The sequence below is a fragment of the Gavialis gangeticus genome, unplaced genomic scaffold (assembly GCF_001723915.1).
Source record: "Gavialis gangeticus isolate Ggan-Ray unplaced genomic scaffold, GavGan_comp1, whole genome shotgun sequence".
Lineage (NCBI taxonomy): Eukaryota > Metazoa > Chordata > Crocodylia > Gavialidae > Gavialis > Gavialis gangeticus.
In genome coordinates, this window is record NW_017728992.1 from 31,658,108 (window position 1) to 31,668,596 (window position 10,489).

Sequence of the window (10,489 nt, forward strand, 5' to 3'; positions counted from 1 at the left end):
CCCCCCCCCCCCCCCCAGCGCTTTCTGTGCCTCAGGGCACAAGCTGCCTTATGGGCAGTAATCATGGCCTGTTCTTGCCCTCATAGTCATACACGTACCTTGCAGGGATTACTCTTTATCAATTCAGAGGTGGCCTCCTGGACCCAATGTATTACTTGGCCCCTCGGGCCTCACATCTGGGCTTCAGCCTTCCCAACCTTGGCTCTTGTACTTTGGCTGAATCACTCAGCCCAGGTCCACTGCCCCAGATCTTGGCTCTTGTATCACACTCATGTGTTCTGGGCTTTTAGCTCTGATTTGCTCTCTGTTCTAGTGGTTTACATAGCCCCTGGGGTCCCTGACCCAGGCAAGGCTACTTTTTGCTGAGCACCCTCAAATACCCCTGGCCTCTGTACTGGTCCTGTAGCTACAATCCAATTCTGTGGTATCAAACTCAAACACAACACAAGCAAATCACTTTCAACATAAAGTTCATTCTACTCTGGGTCAATATCACAACACAAGCCATACTTCTTCTGTTAACTTTCTCCTTCAAGCTCTCATGGGTAGCTAGCATGCCTGCTGGTCTGTAGCCACTTCCCCTAGGAGCTCCTCTCTCTGCAACATGCAAGACTAGACTGTCTGCTTTGTTTCAGGCTCTCAGCTTATATGCCTCCACCCCTTCTAATTCTGTGACTTCCCAGCCACACACAGGCATTTCCTCTTCTGTTTAGGGACCTCCTCTGCTGCAGCCTAACCCAGCTGCTTGTAGCCTTTATCTCCTGGCTGCTAGGTGATCTGCCCTAGGATGCTTATTGCAGGTAGCTTTTGCTCAGTTGCATACTCATACCACAAGCTTGGCCTACTACATTATCCTCTTAAAGTAGCAGGAGCTACTAGCTCCCTGGTACACAGAAGATCTGCTTAATGTTTTTTGTCCCTGCGCCGAATATTTTTATACTTCCGGGTGTCACTTTGTTCATATATCTATTTTCCAGGAATGCAGACACACACACCTCCTCTGCCAGCCAGAGTTCTTTCTATATCTGAGAAATGCAAGGCATTTAAAGAGTTATTCCAAGAGAAGCAATGCCAAGAGGACTAGCTTTCTGAGATCTGCTCCCAACTCCAGATTTTTTTTTTTTAAATTTCCCAGTGTAACAAGTGGGCATCCCGGGGCTGGTCTAGTTGCTGGCCTGCCCACTTGTCTAGGACTAACAGCCCACCTGCCTAGCCTTAGATGGATCATTATGATGTTCCCAGCTGGGAGGCTGCCCCATTTAATTGCCCTGATACCAAGGGCCTATACACAACTCCAGTTTAGAATGACATGGGGCCTATACATGGCCCCTTATATCGTGTCCCATGCCTCGCAGCTGGCATCCATGGCCTAACACCCAGCCTAAACTTATTCAGCCTATCACCTGACCTACAATCCCAGGCCCCCACACTAGGGTTCTCATTCCCGTGCCCTCACATAGGGACCCTCAATCCAGTGCTTCACATTGGGACTCTTGCTCCCATGCCCTCACACTGGGGCTCACAGTTCCTGTGCCCTCACATTGGGACTCTCAATCCCTGGGCCCTTACGTTGGGACTCTCAATCACACCAATTTGGGACTCCCAGCCCCTCCCTTTTCTTGGGTTCCCTGCCTGGTTCTGGGCCCTCTTGATCCCCTCATGCCCCAAACTGGGATCTCATCCCATGCCCAACACTGAGCCTCAATTCCTCCTGCCTCTTCAGCCTCACAGCTGGCTTTCTTGAAGCTCCAAATCCTATCCCCCTGGAGCCTCACACCTGGCTCCTTCCTAAGCCTCAGGCCTTGCTGTGGACTTGGGCGCTGCCTCAGGCCCCTATACATGACCTAGATCCCACCTCAGGCTCAACACAGTAAACCTGGGCCCTTTGCTTTTAACTTCAGGGTGTGCTCCCCTAGCCTTTCCCCTCCATGGCATAACCCGCAAGGCAGTGGGGACAGAGACTTTCTGGCACCCCATTCTCACCCTTCACTAGGGAGGCGCAGATGTGGCATTTCCTGGAGATTGCTCCACCACCAGCAGGCCTACCACACCATCCAACCCCAGCAGGGTGTAGTTTTAAGTAATGCCCCAGGACCAGGAGCCTCCACTATTCCCATAACTCCTGCCCTGTACCTCCAAGATGTTCTGTAAGCAGTAGCTCCAGATGGGTGATGTTTCCCCTCTGGCTGCTTGCAGCAAACTGCTGGCTCCACTGTTCTGGGCTTGCTCTTAGCTCCAACAGCTGGGACCTCTGCCCAATTAGTCTGCTGCTGGTCATGTGCCCTGATTGGGAGTGCAGCCACCTACAGGCTGCTCTGCTGCTTGCCCACACTCTTCTAAGTGACAGGCACAAGCTGTGCCTCGTCACACCCAGGAAGGAAATGGGACTATAACTAAATCGATGTGTGCCAGCCTCAGTGAAGGAAATCAAATATTTGGAGACTTTTTTGTTGGAATATCTTATTATAGCTCCTTAGAAATAATTTAGGGGAATAATCAATCAACAAATTTAACAGTACGAGTTCTGTGCGCCAAGTTGATCCTTTTTTTCCTATCATCACTAGTGGTGATGACATTTACAGGGATGTCTGTGTCCAATCTTGCACCTGAAGGAAAAATTCTTATTTGTTGCTTCTGAGTGGAATTTTCAAAGGCACACAAGTGATTTAAGAACACCAAGTTCATTGACTTATGCACTCCTAAGTTACTTAGACACTCTTGAAGAAATCTTACCCTGTGACTTATTGATTTATTTAATAAAGAGGCTCCTACAGGTTAAAGCAACTGCTCTCCTTACTTTTAAAGATATCCAAGGGAGTAATCTTTCTTATATTTCTTACCACTCAAACAGCAAGGTACTTCTTTGTTTGTTTGTTTGTTTGTTTTTAAATAATTTAACTTTCTCCTTGAGGCTAGTGCTTTGGATACAGGGATTCTGAAACTTGAAAGTATCCTTGCTCAGCATCTAAATGATAAATCTCTGGCTTAAATGGGCAGCACCTCATTCATCTTTTTCCTGCTGTAGTACTGCTGCCTGAAAAACAAATCCCACTGGCAGAAAAAAAAAAATCTCAAGAAACCCATGTGTGTCCACAATTCAACAATCCTACGGCAATACTCGTCAACAGAAAGCATTCCTTATCACATCAAAATAAATTGTTTCAGAAACCCATATGAAATATTTAAAAATAGTCCTTTCCATATCAGCATAGATGTCTACTTGGACCATCAACAGATTTCATTGGAACCTAGAATTGTTAATTTTTCCTTGTCATTTCTGCTACGTGCAGATTTAAAAAAACTATAAAGATCCATATGTTATTTACTAGAGGATTAACCTGCATTGAAAAGGGATGCATTTTTAATGCTCTAATATGCACTTCCCATCGAATATTTTTCTTCTCTTCCTCTTTTGGAGCCTTATTAATGAAAAAGAGACTGCAACGTATCATTAGAATACAGGGTACTGGCAAAACATTGATGGTGGCCGAGTTTTATTGATGGAAAACTGGCCTGTTTAATGGTTAAGGTTTTCTCTTTATAAATGTTCTGAAATGGTTACATCTAATTGTATCTTAAATGTTTATATTGATTCCAATAATCTAACTATATGATTCTGTAAGTAAAGTTCTGAGGGCTTTGCAAGTACAAGCTTACAGGTGAAAAAGCAGAGGTGTAGTTTTAGAATCTGCTTTTGAGTATGTCAGTATGTCTGCCCTAAAAGATAAGTGCATCCACATTCTGTTATTCAGGTTAATTAACAGACTGTTAAACGCACAGATTTGAAGATCGCATGCACACTGAAATTTCAACCAAAGATATTTGCCATTGGGAATTCACTAAAAAAGTCCACCCTCAAATAGACTGGTAAAGTAGCAGTGCAGTGATAGTTTTAATCTGAATTGTTCATAATTACCATTTATTACCATTTCTATTCCCATATGAATTAATATCCTTCAATTTTTAAAAAGTAAAAGACAGACAAATACACACACATACTTTGTATATATATCAAATGTAAAGAAAGAAAGAAAGAAAATATATTTTATCCTATTTTATCTCAAGTGCACTTTGGTTAGTTCAGACGTAGGAATTTTATCACTTATAGAAACAATTTAAAACTTCTATTTTTAAAGAATATGAGTGTCTGCATTCAATACATCTCAGGAACCAAAGAGAAACAGTTAAAATCAAAAGACTATGTGGGCACTTCTGTTAGGAGGTGAGGATAGGGGAAATATACTGTTTTCCTTCCTGTTCATCTACTTTATTTGAACAAAAAAGGAGAAACACATTTAGTTTTCAGCTGAAAACTGAAAAATATCCCACAAAAATAGCTTATACTTTTCATGCAGCTCTAGTTTAGTATGACTAAAAATCCCATTCCCTATGCACAGTTCTTCCGTTTGCTTGAAGACATGACTGCTTAGTAATTTAAGATGACAGAATCATATTAATAAGTACATATTTTTGTAAGGATAATTTTAATGCAATTAATAAAAACTGAAAGATAATAAAATATTTTTCCTTTGTTAATGGTTTTAAATTTTACATTTCTGTCAGTTTGAAAAATTCAAGCTTTATTGAGTTCCTCTCCAATATATAGGTCACATATGGCTATAGCACAAGACTTGCATTGAAAACTATTTTAGACAACACTTATTTGTTTTACTCCTTCTTCATTTTTTTTGTTTCTTTTTTTAACTTTGGTTCTGTTTTTAACAACACTAGTTTAAGGAGAAGGAACAATAAAAATATGTCAGTGATTGTTTTTAATAATAATTTATTAAAATCATTTTTGATATTATCAACTCAATGCAAATGAAAGAGGTCTGGTAAATCTAAGTTTCTCACTTATGATTAATAGTCTACTTATAAATTCCTGTTTTCTTTCATCTTCAGATTGTACTGAAAATATAATCCAGTTCAGTTGCACTTCAAATCATCAGTCAAGTCTGAGGGTGCAGCTCAAATATCTTTAAATGAGCAAGATTTGGACCTTTTTATAAAACCAAAACCAAAACATGTAAACAAGGGAAAACAGAGACTCCAACCATAAGTCACCTTCAAATGTTTCTTTATCAATTAACAAATCGCTTGTTTCACACAGAAGACTCTCCAGTAGAGGATTGGAGCACAAGGGGAAAAAAAGAACAAAAACAAGCATGCACACCCTGAAAGAGTCAGAGTTAGGGCAATTATTTGAAATTCATTTGAGTTACGCTCATTTTAGAAATAAGAGACAAATGCATGGGGCGGGGGGGAGTGCTGGCAACCTGCCAAAACCTTGCACCAGCTGCCCTGCCAGGCAGGACATTATGTTGTATGACAGAAAAATTGTCATTCAAATGCCTAATACCATTGTTTGCTCACTGCAGGAGATGTGATTTTTGAAGGCTTAGTGGGTAAGTTAGCAGCAATTAATACTCATGTCAGGCAAAACTTGAGTTGCAAAGCTTGTTAGGGACTACTAAAAATACTTACCTGAGTACCATAAAAACAAGTGACTCCCTTGGATTTCTGAAGGTTGATGGTGGATAATGGATTTATTCTCTCAGTTACTAACATTATTTCTGAAAAAGCTAAACCGTATCTTGAGAGCCGTACTGAGAAGTGTATGAGCACTGAGGACTATTAGACAGATGTGCATAATCAACTAAATCATCTAAAAACACTGACAACCATAGTTACATATTTATCTGAAATACAGCTGATCCATATAACAGAAATTACTTTTCATGAATTGACTTTTACTTATTTCTTTACTTATATTCAATATTCTTTACTTATAGAGAATATACACAGAATTAGGCTGTTCCTCTTCCTCCTGTGAGGATGTGGATCATCTGCTTAACAGAGTCACTTCTCATCCAGAGGGCAATACAGGTCATATGGCCACATCCATAGACATAATCTCTAGTATGCAAATCCCCGCCACTACCCCACTCACCACAAAAGTGTTTGTGAGGATTTACTTTAAGATGCTGGGAACAAACCATGACATTACTGTGTTAGCAAAAGTTTCATTGCATGGGCTTTCTCTGCCAGGACATCACATGTGGTCATCACAGTAGACTGAATGTTCAGAATGCTTGAACTATATTGGACTACATAATTTTATTGAGTAGTATGAAAACTTTCCAGATTATATCACAGCTTCCTACTAACACCTTTAGACTACCAGTGACACAAGAATTAGGAAAATGACCAGCACATATTTTTCTGAAGAGAAATCTAGGCATTAGAGGGTGTTATTTCAAATTTCAGTGGAAGAATACTCTTAATTCATCTCTTTGTATAAGAACTCCCACATAAATCTGAGTAGACATATTTTGAGATATGCTCATGTATTTCTGTGGGAGAGTTTCTTTATTAGATTATTAGACTAAGCAGATTTTAAAATAATTCATCTTTTAACCTGGGTCAACAAAGGAAATGAGAAAGTGCAAAATTATTTAGGTTACTGCTCGCTCTCTGGTGAGGTTTTTGTTTTTGATTTATTACTAACAAATACAGCGATCATCTTCCTATTTACCTTTTTTCATTTTGTTGGAAAATCTGCTATGCAGCTCTGAAGGTGAATGCTAATTATTTTAAGAGGCCTTTTGTTACAACTGCATGGCTGGGGGGTTTTTTGCTCACTGCTTTTAGTTCTAAATTTTAAAAAAATGGTCGAGGATGAGGAGCTCCCACTGTAAGTCTTTGTCTTTTAATGGCATGGATGTATCTTCTTCTTATTTAAAGAATGGTGGTACCTCAAAATAGAGAAACAAACAGGAAAGCGTATATTAACAAGATACCCAGAAAAAAAGATGACTTTGATGTTTTAATATGCAAGTCTTCACATTTTAAAAAAATGAATTTCAGTTTCTAAGCACTAGTGATATATATAGATGAAATGCACAAATATGTAGATAGAGCTTAAGATGAGCCTGTAAGTCCTTGTCCATTAAAACCTTATCACTTGTTCAGCTGGCAAGTTTTTTGAAAAGATGTAGCAGTAGGCACTCTCATCGGTATTCAAAGGGAAAGTATTACTGACAGAATGTTACAAGACCATCGCAGTTACAGGCCAAGAGAGTAAATTAAAAACACTATGATAGCTGTCTTCACATTTTACAAGTCAAGCAACATGATCAAGTTGTTGAACTGATATCATAATACCATTTGAAACCCAAGATTGGGTTCTGTTTTGGCCATACATTTTTACAATCCTGATGCTGCGATTAAACCAAACACCTCTCAAGCAACTCCAGAGAGACAGCACAAACCACACACAGCTTAGTCCCTCAGGACTTTCAGATGTTAACAAGAATCTGTGAAGATTTCCAATACTAGAAGTGGCTCCTCAGGAGAGGTTTAATGGATATTTTAATGGCAATTTTTCAAAGAGTTTCTTCCACTGATTTTCCTTTATTCTGATGGGCTGATTAAAAATTCCATCACGTTTCCTTCCTTGCTTTAAATTATGACATGTATCTGGTTTTCCAAAATATGTCATGCCACAAGGAAGTTGGCAGTACAGTAGGCACTATTATACAATGTACTGTAGGACACCTTGGCATAGAAAGGGCATATGAAAAACGAGAAAGTACTAAAGTGTAAATACAATGAATCTGCACCACAAGACTGACAGATTAATTTAATGAAAAGTTTAATGCTTTCTCTTATTTGAATGGTTCCTATTTGTTGTGTAAGACTGATCAACTTTATCTGCCTTATTTTAAAGCGAGATTATAATTTTCTTACATTGATTACATTTTTCTGATTATAATTATATGAAAGACACATAGCTTTGAAGTATATAGACTTCAAATGTGCCTTGAATATATATTGGCAGTAAGTTATTATAGCTCCCTCTCTTCCCATCAACACAGCAATTACGATTATAACTAATCAGCCTTACGCACAGAGGATTTCCTAGGGGAAGATAAAGACAATGGGAAAAAGGATGATCATTCCAACAAGTAAGTTACCTCCTTGGAGGAACATGAATTCTACTAAACTAAATAAGCTGTCTTGTTTAACCAGTATAGCTCAAGCTATTGTTAACCTTAAAAATGTAAAATGATAAGTATTCAAAATAGCCAAATAATGTTCTAAGTAGTTCCAAAAAATGTAGAGGAACTATGAGGGGTTTTGTTTTCTTTCTAAATGACTGTTGCACTATAGAACTGGTATAAATAGTATGGCACAAGAGTATAAAAAGAACATCAAAAGATATAACTAGCTAATCAGGTAAAAATGTATAGCCTCCTAGAAAAAATGAGATGACACAAAATCAGGAAGTAGTCTTATTAACTCCCTACTCAAGGCAGAATTATTCCTGTCTAAACAATCCCAGACAATCTCTGCTTAACCTGCACTTATACATGCCTATATACATGCTCTGACACATTCTAATTAGAATGAGTGAAAGCTCATTTGATTAATCTAATTAGAATGTTCCAGTGTGCCTCACCATCACATATTAAACATCCCTGCATTTCAAAATGGCCATGGAGCTACTTTAACTAAACCTCATTGAATGAGCTTTAGTTAAAGCACCCCTCTGTGGCCATTTTGAAACAGGATGCTTAATACAAGTGATGCTGTGGTGTTTTAATTAGAGCGGCTGTCCGGGAGCCAGTCTAATTAAAACGCACCCTACCCACTCCAGAGCATGTGTATAGACATCTAGAGTTACCATAACTTATTTAGATAATCTGTTCCAGAAATTAACTGCGTTGAAAATTCGTTCTTCCTGGAATCTAATCTAAATTTTTGGTGGTGAAATTTAAGACTCTGACTTCTTTTCCAGTTCAACGTGGGCACAGGAGAGAGTGGATCAGCATCCAGTGTAAGACAACATTTTTTTATACTTGAAGACTATTATCAAATCTTCCGTCTTTTCTACATTGGGCTAACAATCTCAGTACTTCCAACTTTTCATATATCATGGTCCCTAGACCTCCAATTAGTTTTGTTGCTGCCTTTTGTCCCAGGGGGATGAACCAAGCCCCAGTGTCACGGTTGGCCGGGGTGGCAATTGAACACGGAAACAGGCCAGGTTTTTTGGCGAGGACAACTGAGACTCATGAATCAGTTCCTCCTTAAAGTAACGCAGGTTTATTAACTTATGCTTTGAAGCGCAGGATGTTGAATCTTCGGTTACAGTTTAGTCCAACATAAACACAACAAAGGGGGTCTGTTGGCCCACAGGGTTCCCCAACAAGCCCTTGCGTTCTACCCTGCAAGGGATAGGGGCGGCTGCCTGTTGGTTAGTCCTAGGGATGGTCAACAGCTCATATAAGGAATATAGACTAACGAACTGTAACTAGTAAACCGTCGAATTATTGTCGTGACGCCAATTCAAGAACCAGATGTGAGGGACGTGCTGCGGCTTGAAGGTCGGGCTGATCATGAAGGAATATGCCTTTGAGATGAATCCAGGCCATTGTCAAAGTGAACGCCGAGAATCAAAACGAGGTAATCAAAAAGTCAAACAGGAGGGTAAAGTCCCTAGGAGGGTTTGGGAAGTTCTCTCCCTCTCACAGGGCTAAGCGACAATAGCCTCTGTATGAAGTTCAGCAACTCCTTTCATCCACAGGTCACTCACTGTATCAGAACCTTACCAACTCATCAACTGACTGGCTGAAACCACAGCAACAAAATCCCCCCCTCACAGAGGTGCCCACTGGTCTTTTATGGGAAACCTGTAGCCAATCAAATCGCTCCCTGGCTAGAAAGTTCTGGTCTTATTACGTCAGAGCAGTTCTCTCTGAGCCTGCGCTCAGTCAGAAGCCCCACACATTCTGAGCACGTGCGAGTCAGAAATTAGGTCATGACTGACTGACAGCTTTAAAGGTCACACAAGGGGCAGTTCTGGTTCGGCTATGGAATTTTCTGCTCCTAGTCAAACCAACTTCCAGCATTGGCAGCATTCATATTAAAAATTTTTTTTCCACACCTTGGTATTCTTATGACTTTGCTCACATCTTTCTTGAAGTACAGTACCCAAAACTAGACATCATATTCCAGATAAGGTCTAATCAGCACTGAATAGAGTGAAAGAATATAATCCCATGGTTTAAACTCCTGAGATATGTCCCACTACACTATTACTTTTTTGCAACAGTAATTCATTATTGCCTATATTCAGCTTGCAATCTATTACCATCCCAACCATTTCTTGCACTACTACAGCTCAGCCAATCTAGTCCCCATTTTAAATTTGCACATTTACTAAGCACACAGTTAACTCCATTGTTCAACTCATTAACTATTTTGAATATTTGACCCAGAAAAGACTCTAAGGGCTAGTCCACACATGCAAGCACGTGTGCTTGCAGCAGCTCAAATAGAAGCAGTGTAAATTTGAGCAAAGGCTATTTGCCTCTGCGCACATGCTCAGACATGCACTTTGGTGTGGAGCAAATTGTGCCACTTGGGGCAAAATAACCCTGCCTGGCACCTCACAGATCTGCAGCCATGGGAGTGCTAGAACCCA